The 12672-nt window shown below is 46.3% G+C and overlaps 1 long non-coding RNA gene across 1 annotated transcript in view; it reads right to left on the bottom strand.

Annotated features, from left to right (window-relative positions):
• The window catches only part of LOC116086381, an 8777-nt gene extending 2312 nt beyond the window's left edge, over window positions 1-6465 (bottom strand). The window contains exons 1-2 of the long non-coding RNA XR_004116899.1: window positions 6289-6465; window positions 189-278 (exon numbers count right to left, since the gene is read on the bottom strand). This is a non-coding gene — a long non-coding RNA (uncharacterized LOC116086381). The remainder of the gene's footprint in view (window positions 1-188; window positions 279-6288) is intronic.
• Window positions 6466-12672: the final 6207 nt, after the last annotated feature.

Below are 12672 nucleotides of genomic sequence, written 5' to 3'. Positions count from 1 at the left end.
TCTCTCTCTTTCTCTCTCTCTTTCTCTTCTTGTGCATGCCAGCCTCCTCTTCCTCCTCCATCCCAGGCTTTTAGGCTGGTTTCCAGTCCCACCACTCTTCCTCCTATAGGTCTTATCACCTACTCTGTACTCTGGCATTTTGATAAGGCTTCAGACTGGCAGGATGGCCCCACCTTAGGGCAACTTACCCAGATTTTTGTTCTACGATGATAAGTTGGTCCTATGTGTGCACAGGGCTGCATTCTTAACTGGTATTTCTTGAAGTGTGTTCCCAGGATCTACAACATCAGCATTACCCAGATATTTGTTAGAAAAGCAAATTCTCAAGACTCCACCTTCAGGCTTACTGATCTAGAAACTCCAGAAGGGGAAGCCCTTTGCATGATTCTAAGACACATTCAAGTGTAAGGACCACACAAGATTCCTGTCCTCTCATAGGACCAGCTCTGTGGGCATGCAACCAGGGGATGGTGCTCTTTGGTGCTGCCTGATGGGGCCTTTGAGCCAGATTAGAGGACAGCAGAGGTAATTATAACCAGATATAATGCACAATGTGTGGGACCAGCATTCTCCTTGCCTTACCATCTCGAGCAGCCTCAGCGCACTCACCAAACACATAGTTCTGGTGGTTCCACAGTGTGTGAAGTGTCAGACAGACTCAAAAGTGGCCATAGGCTAAGGGAGCCGCACCTAGCACTGAGCCAGAGATTGTAAAAAACATGTAAAAGTTGCTTTTACTGAAAAGCATTGACTCTTCCCTTGAGCCCTCAAGGTAACTAAGAATAGGACAGAAACCCGGCAGCTCTGCTTTTGCTTTGCAGCTGTCTTCTTCGCCTCGGGTGACCTGCTCACCTCTGCTTGTAGGCATGACTATCACTCAAAGAACCAGTGACCCTGAACAGATCTTATCTGCCTCAAGGCAGAAAGCCAAAGGTCTGAGCAACCGAGGCATCTGTCAGCTGCCGAAGGGTGCCTGAAGGTGTCTGGTTAAACCAGCAGTCGTCTTGGGTGGACGGGACATTCTAGGTACAGCAGAGCCTGGTAGGACAGGACCACCACCTAGATGGAAGCCCTAACCCATGCTGAGAAGGCTGCACCCTGGAGCAGCAGTGACCAGCTCCAGTGATACAGCATGTTCCTTTAACAACAAGGACGAGTCCAAACCCGTTTTCCAGATCGGGCCTGAGACCATGAGCGGGACTGTCGGGCTAAGTATCAATACGTGGGCTCTTGTTACCTTCCTCTACTTAAGCCTAAAGTATAAGTCGTCAGTGTTGCAACACCAGTCTCGGGCCCCCTTTTCAGTGTGTGTGTTGTTTAAGTGTCCCCTCTACTTTTCACCATCGCTCCTCTCTTTCATGGGTTCGTATATTGGGACTGGGGGCCAGGCCCAGCCTGTTGAAGCTTTAGAAGCCGCAGGGTTTACCTTGATACTCTAGCAACAGGAAGATAGCTACAAGGAGCTACAGTTGCCTTGTGCACAGATGTGGAGGTGGTATTTTAAGAAGTACAAATGGCCAAGGGACATTATCATATCCCATTTTATGTGTTCTGATTCACTATATTGGATAGTCACTCCTCCTGGGAATTGTGACACAGAAAAAAAAGGGGTGCAGAGAGACAGCAGGGGTCCATCTCTCAGTCTTCCTTAGCTCAGGGAGTTGGAGGTCAGAGAATGTTGCCAGGATGTGCATGAGAGTAAAGTAAAAATAAGTGGACCAATCCCATCCTGGGCCTCCCCAGTTCTGATGAGAGCAAAGTAAGCATGTCTGTCTGCATTGCCATTTTAATGATCCTACTTACAGAGTATCTGCATTTAAAAGTGTGAAGAAAAGGTAAATTCACATTAGCAAGTCAAGCTTTTTTCTTTACTTAGACCAGCAAATGCTAGATAAATAAACCAAACAAACCACCAATGGGTGTGATGGCCCACGCTTTTAGTCCCAGAACTCTAGAGGCAGAGGCAGTTGGATCTATCTCTGAGTTCGAGACCAACCTGGTCTACAGATCAAGTTCCAGGACAGTCAAGGCTACCCAGAGAAACCCTTACTTGGAAAACAAAACAAGACCCCAAAACACACAAACATTGAGAACTCACTGAGACTACAAGAGAGCTGAAAACCAATCCTTTTTAACTTAATGTCTTCGACAGCACTTTCACCTTGCTAATTTAAGCAAGGGCCTGCTGCATTTGAATTCTGCACAGGATCCATCAAATAACATGGCTCCCTCTGCTTCATCTTGTCTGGCATTCACACCAAATTACTTCTGTGGATAGCAGGAAGCCGGAAGCACTGTTCATCACACATGGGCCACAGGTACAAACCGAGCCTGACTTATGAAGCCTTGGACAGTGGTCATCCAAATCTGAAAGTCTGTAATGGGGAGGAATGGCCTGTGATAGGGACCAACCCACTCAGCTTTCACTCCTAGGAAGAATTTCAGAGCTAACTTGCTGTGGGTGCTTTCTCCATCAGTGCTCACTGTAAAAGACAGGAAGCTCACCCTGGCTATTTTAACAGATTAGAGCAGGGGCTTGCAAGCAGTGTCCTGTTCTTTCTTCCTTCCTTCTTCCCCCTCTTCCTCCTCCTCTTCCTCCTCCTCCTCCTCCTCCTCCTCCTCCTCCTCCTCTTCTTCTTCTTTTCTTCTTCTTCTTCTTCTTCTTCTTCTTCTTCTTCTTCTTCTTCTTCTTCTTCTTCTTCTTCTCTTTACTTTTAATTATTGCATGTTGGGGTGAATGTGCCACAGCACACATGCAAAGGACAACTTTACAGAGATGGTTCTCTTCTACCTTTCCATAGAGATTGTTTGGGATATGGGGATCAAATCCAGGTCATGAGGCATGTGCAAGCACAGTCTTTCACCCACCCAACCATCCTCTCCAACCCCCATTTTTATTTCACACAGTGTCAAGACAGTCTGTTGAGTAATTTGTTTTTAGCTCTCTTCCAACCTTTGAAACCCCAACTTTTTCTGAGCCCTTGCAGACCCCACAATTTTCTTAAAAGTTGATGGCACCCAGGCTTGATGACACATTTGTAGTCTCAGCAGTCTTGAGGACAGGAACAGGAGTCCAGGAACAGGAACAAGGAAAGTTCAAGGCAAACCTAGGATACGGAGCAAGACTTTTTTTTTTTTCTTCTGGAGCTGGTGACATTCTCTATCCACATCTCCATCATGTGCCCCTCCTTCTGGCCTTGTGTGTTTCCCCTGCTCATCAGCAGGAAGGCTGTTTTCTTCCTCATCATTTGCAATTTTAGGTTCTGGCTTTTATTTTTAGGGCAATCCCATTTTAGCCCTTCTCCCTTTCAGAGCCTCTCACGATGGCAGCATCTATTCTGAACTGTTGGAAATATGTCTCCCCAGTCTACAGTCTGAAGATACCACCCTACTCTGATAGGATGGTCCATCTTCCTCTGGTTGTCATCACTGTTACCCAGCAGCCAGCCTCTGCTGGTCAGAATAAAGCCTGGAGTCAAATTCCATTTGTCATCCTTTCCTTTCAACGGATGAAGATTTCCATTGGAACACTTGAGACCCGACTAAATTAAAAAGTTAAAGATATACAAGACTGAGAGACTTCTACAATCTACATTTTCATTTTCTTAAAAAGATTTACTTTTTTATTATATGTAAGTACACTATAGCTGTCTTCAGTCACACCAGAAGAGGGCATCAGATCTCATTACGGATGGTTGTGAGCCACCATGTGGTTACTAGGATTTGAACTCAAGACCTTCTGAAGAGCAGTCAGTGCTCTTAACCGCTAAGGCATCCTCCAGCCCCCTACAATCTACTTTAAAAAAAAAGATTTATTTTATTTATTTTATGTGTATGAGTACACTGAAGCTGTACAGATGGCCGTGAACCATCATGTGTATGGCTAATGGGAACTGGACTCAGGACCTCGGCTGGCCCCGCTTGCTCTGGCGTAATTCACTGTAGCTGTCTTCAAACACACCAGAAGAGGGTGTCAGATCTCATTACGGGTGGTTGTGAGCCACCACGTGGTTGCTGGGATCCGAACTCAGGACCTTCGGAAAAGCAGTGAGTGCTCTTAACCGCTGAGCCCCCTACAAATCTACTTTTTAAGAAGTCAACGTTTGCCACGGTGTTTTGGCCTCTCTGTTTCCTATCCATGGCAATGACACGTAATCTAATCCTTTTGACTCATTACATCATTTCTAGTTTCTCCCATCAAAAAGTAAGAGCTATGTTCCCACCCGGCGAAGGTAGATAGGTTTGTGGCTCTGGAAGAAAGGATGCTACGTCATCTCTGAGGCTAGATCTCGAAGGGGCTGCTTCTACCTAGCTGTCTCCAAGGATCTGATTCTCAAAACACAGCAGCAGTCCTGTGAGCAAGAACAAACTGGGTCATGCGGAGGAGTCACGTGGAGAAGCCACATGGAGTTTCTGGATGGCAGCCCGGGGAAAGCTCTAGCCAAGGGCCAGCAATAATAGCCAGATACAGATACAGGTACACAGAGGAAGGTAGACCCATCAAGCTTCGACTTGACATGTTTCTGAGGTCCCAAACATCATAGAACTGAGATGAGCCATCTCTGCTTTGCCCTATCTGAATTCCTGGCTCTTGAGCAAGAATACAGTGATTATTGATCTTTGTAAGCTGCAGAGTGTTGGCGATGGCTTGTGATGTAGCAGCAGAAAAACTTACACAGTAATTAAAAACACATTAACCGAGAAAGCAGAAATGAAGACTAATTACGAATGTGTCATCTCTACTCTTCTGACTGATTAGTGAGCACTTCCCCCCTCCTCTAGAGACTTAGCTCACAGGTGGGAAGTAAAGCCATGATCGCGCGAGTCCCCAGCCACTGCGCTGAAACTGAAGCCTCTTTCCTAAATCATATTTTTGTGTGAAATTTAATCTCAGCTACTAAGGGAATTATATGACCCCTGCTTGGTTTACTGTGCGAATTCAAGAAAGAACAAAATTAAAACATCTCTCACATACTTCTCTAGCTGATTAACATAACACAATTCCAGCAAATGACAGACCCCCTGCTGGAAAATGTTCCCTCCTATTCCAGTGTATTGAGTCTGAGATCATTTGGAGGCAATGAGCAGAACTCAGTCAAGCTGACTTGAGCAAAATGAAAATTGGTTAGAAACAGGGGGATTTGGTACATCTCAAAGGGAGGAAGTGAGGCACATGGAATACAGCAGACACTGCCAACAGACAGGAGCTAAGTGACTCTTTCTCTGGTACTTATTTCTGAGTCTCTCTCTCTCTCTCTCTCTCCCACCCCCAACCCCCTGCCTCAACAGTACTTACCTACTTCCTAGACTGTTGTAAGACTGGGTCCAAAGCCATAAGTTCTCTGGCTAGTGCCCGATGATTGACAGGCTTGTCTGCATCAAGCTCTTGGCTGACTTCATCTTGCTTTAGTGTCTGTGCCCTAGGCCTTCCTGTTTTAGTTCGTGCTGTTATGCAAAACACTTTCTTTAAATTGGGCAGTTCTCATCCACAATAGAAATTCACCTGTTACCATTCTGGAGCCTAGGGAATCCTAGATGAAGACACAGGTAGATTTGCTGTCTGGGGAGAGTTCATTGTTTGTGTTCAGGATGGAGCCTTGTTGCTATATCTTCATGGGGGGTGAAAATAGAAAAAAAGGATAAATGTTGTGTCCCAGCGGGACAGATGAGATGGAGGGCAAGCAAACCAGGGCACTCCTCTTTTACAGGAATATCCATCCAACTCATGAAGATGGAGTACTTATGATACAATTGCTTCTCAAAGACTCTTCTTTAAAAAAAAAAAAACAAATTTTAAGAATTGTTTATTTACTTTACATGTATGTTTTAAACAAAACATGCATGTATGTATACTCAACTACATGTGTACCTGGTGCCCTAGGATGCCAGAAGATGGTATCAAACTGAGGTTATAGATAGTGGTGAGGTTCGATTGCAGATCCTGGGGAAGAGCAGCAAGTGCTCTAACCACTGGGCCATCACCTCTCCAGCCCCAGGGTCCTCCTTCTTAATCCCATCACATTTGGTGTAAGATCCTGGTATTTGAATTTTGGAAGAACACACTTATTTAAACCATAACGGCAGTCTATCCTGTAGCTCTTAGTTAGAACCCACTTCTACTCTCCTAGGGGAGAGAATCCTATTAGACCAGTGAGGATCAAATGTCTGTCTGTGGTCCACTCAGCTGTGGCACAAGGTAAGGATGATGAGCAGATTCTGCATGAGCAGAGGCGATAGGTTTTCAGCCGAGGGCTAAGGATCAGTCCTCCCATGTGGGTAACCACCTACCTCCCATATGGTGGTCCTGGCACTTTAGCCTTGCCTTTAGCACCATGGCCAGCAAGATGTACACTGGCTCAAATGCCATGAAGATGGGTGGCTTCCTTAACTGACAAGCGCTCCCCTCTTTTTACGGTACCCATCTCTCCTCCTTTACCTGGCACTTGGGGCTCTAGTTCCCTGAGAGCAAAGTCTTCAGTGCCACAGGATGGCTATCACAAACTGTGACCTGCCTGAGCCCCTGGGAGAGTTGTCACTGTGAGTTCCTATGTCACAGAAGCAGCAGGGGAAAGAAGAGTCACTTCCCCTCCCTCCCTCCCAACTTGTATTGCGGAAGTTAATCTATTGATGTACTTAAACATGGTGACTCTTTACTTGTTGAAGCTCTCCCTTGGTGATAGAAACTTGAGAGACAATGTTAAACTCATTGATCTCACCGTGGAGAAGAACATGACACAGAATGCTGGACTGAAAGCTAATTGGTTTAAGTAAAGGATAATGAAAGAAATACTGTCTGAGTTAAGTACCATTTCCTGCCTACGTATTATTTCTCTTCTGTTTGATTTGGTCACTTAAGGCGCACTGCAACGACCCCTATTCTTCAGAAATACTTGAATGGCATGGACAGGTTGCTATCTCTTTAAATCAGAGAGAGGGGCTAGTTAGCTGTCCTCCCTGGGGGAGGGGTTGGCTGCAACTCCCCACTTGTTATCTGGCTAGCCTCCAGACTGGTGTGAGACCTTTCCCTGGCAGTATTCTCCAGCTCGTGACTCTGTCTGTAAAATCTCAGAAGGCGTAGGTTGCGATGCTCATACTCTCGGTGGTTTAGAGTGTCATTATTAGACTGACTTTCTGAGTGTCTGAGCAAGGAACTGGGTAATTTCAAAAGGATCCTTTCTGGGGGGCAAGAAGAGCTTGCTTTTAGGGGAAATGACTGAAGGTTGAGTATTAGCCCTATTAAGCAACATACAAGAAAGGCAATAGACTGTTCTGACGTTATAAAAAGACAAGATTGCTCAGACCTGATGACGCATGTTGCCCATGGCCAAGGCCCCCATTTCCTGTCCCCTGATTCATCCTTTTGTGAACTGAGTGTTTCTCCCACTTTTCCTCATGGACACTGCTCTCTATGTGTGGCTACCTCACTGACTGCAATTTGAGAATCAAATGCTCTCCCTCTGTCTGATTCATCCTTAAGTCTCAGAACTACTTTAAAGTAATTGAATAGAAAGGACCTCAGGGTAAAACAAGGCAAGCCTGGCTGTTATTAAATTTCTGCCAAAAACTTAATAAACTGTAGATGGCAGAAACAATACATCTACATGCTTCAAGGCATGTATTAACACAATATCGTCTAGTAATTACAGGTCTGCTTGCACTCAGTATGAAGCCCACAAGAGGGATCATCATATCTTTTACTAATTCCCCCACCAGGTCCAGAAAATGGTAACCCTCCTTCTCTTTAGCCTGTCGCCTTGTTTTGTGTTTTAGCACAGCGCTCACTGTACTCCTTGGGGTTTATTGGTTAGTTTCTGCTTCTGAGATAGTCTCCGGTAACTTAGACTGGCCTCAAACTCACTAAGTACTTGAGGGTGACCTTGAATCCTGGTCGTCCTTCCTCTACTCCTACAGTGCTGGGATAACAGACATGCCTTGCCGTATCCAGTATATACTGTGCTAAACACAGAACCCAGGGCCTCACGAGTGCCCAGCAAGCATGCTCTATCTGAGCTTCTTCCGTAGGGCCACTACTCTGAGACTTGTGTAACTCTTGTCCATCGCTCTCCCTTACCAGTTACATTCTCTACAGAACACAGAAGATGCCCCTCCCCTTTCCAGCTCCTCTTTACCTCTGTAGTTTTAAGGTCTAGAACAAAATCTTACACATAGTGGGCGCTCTACTGTAAATGGACATTCAAGTGCTTGGGTCTCGGTCTCCCGAACAGCTCCTTACAAGTATGCCATCGACTTTCCAGAATCCTCATCAATGTGTGGCCCTGCTGGCTCTCCTGAACACACACCTTGTGCTGATACAGGTGCAGGTAGCCATAGCTGTTAATGAGATTAGCTAGGTGATCCATTTGCTGGGAAGGGGGCTGGAGAGGGGTAACCTCCAAGAACTGTTCCACAGGATAATTCCATTTTCCAAAGCCCTTTCCCTGAATGTCCTGGCTGTTTTGTTTTTGTTTTGTTTTGTTTTGTTTTTCAATTAATCCAAGCTCAAGTCATTTGGAAAGAGAGAACTTCAACTGAAAAAAACAATGCCTCTATCGGGCTGGCTGTAGGCTAATCTATAATAAATCTTCTTGAATAATGACTGATATGGTGGTGCCAGTCCTGGGCTGGTGGACCTGGACTGTATAAAAAAAGCAGGCTGAGCAGGACATGAGGAGCAGGCCAGGAAGCAGCACCCCTCCATGGTTCAGTTCAGTACCTGCCTCTAGGTTCCTGCCTGAAGCTCTTGCCCTGATTTCTCTTCTCATCATTTCCACTGTGATGTGGAAGTGTAAGCCCTCTAAAGCTTTTCCTTCCCAAGTTGCAACATCAACTTAACTCCTGTTACAGAAGAAAGCAGGGTTTACAAGAAAGTCTGGCTCAATTACACGCTCCCCACCCCCAGTGCCTCTGAGGACTTGTATATATGCTTGTAACAAATTATACATATTTTCAAGGCATACATATTTATTTACTTTCTTATCTAGAGTTTCCTTAAAATATGTTAGCTACCAATGGCAATGGTATATCTTTAGGGTATCTGTGGGGTTGGTGATATGGCTCAGTGCTTAAAGTGCTTGCTCCACAAGCCTGATAGCAGATCATTAGAACCCATATGAAAATCGAGTGAGTATGGTAGCCTGCCAGTAATTCCAGCCTTGGGAGGCAGAGATAGGAGAGCCCCAGAGAAACTTGACCAGCCATACTAGCCTTATCAGTGAGCTCTGTGTTTGATTAAGAGAGCCCGACTTAAAGAAAAGGTAGACTGATGGTGGATTATTCCTGTTTTAACCTTGGGCCTCCATATGTGTACATGCACATCTCCTATGCACAGACACAAGCATTCTCATGTGCACATGCACATACACATAAAGCATTCTCATGTGCACATGCACATACACATAAAGCATTCTCATGTGCATATGCACATAAACACACACGTGCACATACATACAAACACACACGCCCCATACACATGTGTGTGCATACATACACACCACACATACATGAACACACACATGTACACACACATACAAGTGCATGTGTGCATACATACTATACACACGCACACCCACATCTGCACATGCACATCCCCTATACACACACACAGGTGTGCTTTTGCACACACACATACATAAAAACCAAACATACCACACATGTGTATGCACACGAATACACATATCACACATACATGTACACACACATGCACACACACAGGCACACACACACACAAGCACATATCAAAATGGGGGTGTTATCTAGCAAATGAATATTGTTTCAAGACAACCCCACATCTGAGAGAGTGCTTCAGCACATACCGTTATACTAGGAAGCCAGTACTGTGTACGTGGCCTGTGTGGTGTCCTCATGTGTACTATGCTACAGCCCTTTAGGACTCTCTTCCAGTCTCTTGCCATCGCCTGTGAACAGCCACAGATGGGAGAACAAAAGCAAGAAGAAGGGCATGGGAATGGAGAGTGCTCCAATAGAAAGGCAGCTTGATAAATATGCCTATTCATCACTGTGCAGCCCTCTGCCTCCGTCCTATTGATTTTCTGTGTGTGCCTCTGTGTCTAGAGTAGTGAGTGTATGTGTGAACAGTTTTCAGTGAGTGACTTTCAGTCAAACCCTCCTGTTACGTCACTCTGTCCTCTATTCTCCATTTCCCTAGCACTCTATGTATTGAAGTAGATGCCTCTGTCTGTAGTTCTGTAGCCATTATTACCCATAACCCTGCAGACCGTGAGCCTTGGTCTTTACAAGATACCTGTCTCGAGTCCTTGAGCTCTTTCCTTCATGAGGAATGAGAAAGGGATTTATAGATGAGGCCAGACAGAGGTGGTGCTTTGGCTTCTACAACACTGTAAATGTGATCATGGAAAGGTTAAAAGGTCTTTCCCTCTCTGCTATTACTCTCTGTCTGCTAGTCTAAGAAACAGGTCTAGGGCAACCTAGAGGACGCTGAGATAGCCTGGGATCTTGCATAACTGTAGGCTCCAGGGCAGTCCAGAATTACTCCTGATCATGAGGCGCCCCAAGAATCTAGGGCAAGATAAGAGGCATCGAAGTATGCGTAGCTTCCACTTAACTGATAAACACCTCCAGAGGACTGTGGGCCTGAAGGCAGAATTGGGGGAAGCAGAGACAAAGATCCTATGAGACTAAAGCTAGAGCAGCCACGTCCAAGAAGGAGACTGGGCACTGGTGGGACTTCCTTGAGGGTGACATATCTGAGAACATCCTGAAGGGAGCGGCAGAAAGCATGAAGGTCCTCGGAGCCTAGGCAGGCAGGTGGAACTGGTGGAGAGCTGAGCTCACAAGCCAAAGCTGAGGTAGGAAGGGAGAGGCAGGAGGTGCCACTTCAGGGACATATCAGTGAGGATGGGAACCTTTGTGGAAAAATATGGTACGGAAGAACTCAAATTCTCAACAGCCCTTCACCAGAAAGCCGACGCCTGGAAAGGTCAGAGGTCAGGGTCACATACCACAGCCCAGGGGTGGAAGCTATTGGGACATCAAGGCCAGGGCCTCTGACTCCCTGTAGGAGACTTCATGCACCTGTGCAGCCACTGAATAACCCAAGAAGAGACCATGTGACAGGAAGCTGAGGGGGAAGCCTCGTGACAGAGCATGACAATTGGGCAGGAAAGCTATAGCACTTTGCTCAGTAATGTGGCCATCCTCTTCCAACAGTGCGTCCTCCCCTGGATGGTTCTGTAGGGCAGAGCTAGCTTAGGCCAGCTCCTCTAGTGACAGGGGAGTTACTGAGGGAAGAATTCGAATTGAGGTCTCTCTGGGATCTTGGAAAGCCTTGATCATAGAATGCACTTTTGAAAGGCCAGCAGTGATCTCTCTCTCTCTCTCTCTCTCTCTCTCTCTCATGCACACACACACACACACACACACACACACACACACGTTCACAGAGAAAGGGTGTTGTGGATGAGGAGATACTCACTAGAGGGTTGTGTTGCACAACCTCTGGAGGGGGAATGCTTTTTCTTTTGGGAGATGACCTTATTTGAATCAGTCAGCCAATGGAAGAAAGTACCAGGCCTGATGTGGAGACGAACTTAAGAGGCTTCTTTTGTCTAGGGTCACCAGCCTGCAGGCAGCTTACCTGTAGTCATTTAGACAGAGTAGCACAAACACCAGGGTCCATTTCTCTGCCTCCTGGGTATTACCAGTGTTTTTGGAAGAAAGGCCTAGGGAGGAGCGCTTTGTGGGTTTTTGATGCCATCCTTAGAGGCAGCACTGAGCACAGATTAGGCCTGCAGGAGCAAAACAGAACAAGCCAGGTGGGTGGGGAAAGGGTAGAAGTGCTGGCAAAGGAATGCACTGGAGCACAGCTACCTGGGGAAGGAGGAGGCACAGGTCACTCAGAGCATGCTGCGGTTGGCATGGGGCAGGACGGGGCATACCGGGGCATCACAGTAGAATGGTTGCTATAGTAAATCCATATTGCTGGGAGGAGAGGGAGAAGCAAGCAGAATGTACTAGAGGACACAATATCACTTGCAGAAAATAAAAACACGCTGCTGGAAAATAGCACCATATGGGGTGCAGGAGAAAAAGATAACCATCCGATGAGTGAGTGCTCATGGGTGCGGGGGAAGGAGAATGGTAGGGGCGTGAGGAGGAAAAGGCAAGTGGACAAAGAATACAACCTCAGAGACCAAAAGGGTCTGAAAGTATAGGTGTGGGTGTGGCACCCAGGCCCTGAGATTCAAGAAAAGGCCCAATGAGATTAATGCCCCAGGTTCTGCTCTACTCTCTCACATCCCCTAATCCTTGAGGAAAGAAGTCTGCACATGCCTGATGAATGAATATGGTGGGCGAAGGGCCAGTGGGCTCAGGTGCCTCATGCAACCATGTTTTTCCTAAGAAATTTAGTTCAGAACTTCAGGGATGGGAATGGGACATAGTTTAGGAGTGTGGCTCGAAATGAAGTAGGAACAACCAAAAAGAGAAAAAGGAAGGGAGGAGAGGAGAGGAGAGGAGAGGAGAGGAGAGGAGAGGAGAGGAGAGGAGAGGAGAGGAGAGGAGAGGAGAGGAGAGAGAGGAGAGCTTTTGTCCATAGAGAGGTCACCAGCCAAGGCTGTGGACTCTTCTCTTGCAGAAAAGAATGTCATTTTCTTGGAAGGGAGGTGACTCCCTAGCAAACTCTCATTTATCAAG

The sequence above is a fragment of the Mastomys coucha genome, unplaced genomic scaffold, assembly GCF_008632895.1.
Source record: "Mastomys coucha isolate ucsf_1 unplaced genomic scaffold, UCSF_Mcou_1 pScaffold12, whole genome shotgun sequence".
In the NCBI taxonomy this organism is placed as follows: Eukaryota; Metazoa; Chordata; class Mammalia; order Rodentia; family Muridae; genus Mastomys; species Mastomys coucha.
This window is presented reverse-complemented; position numbering and strand designations above follow the sequence as displayed.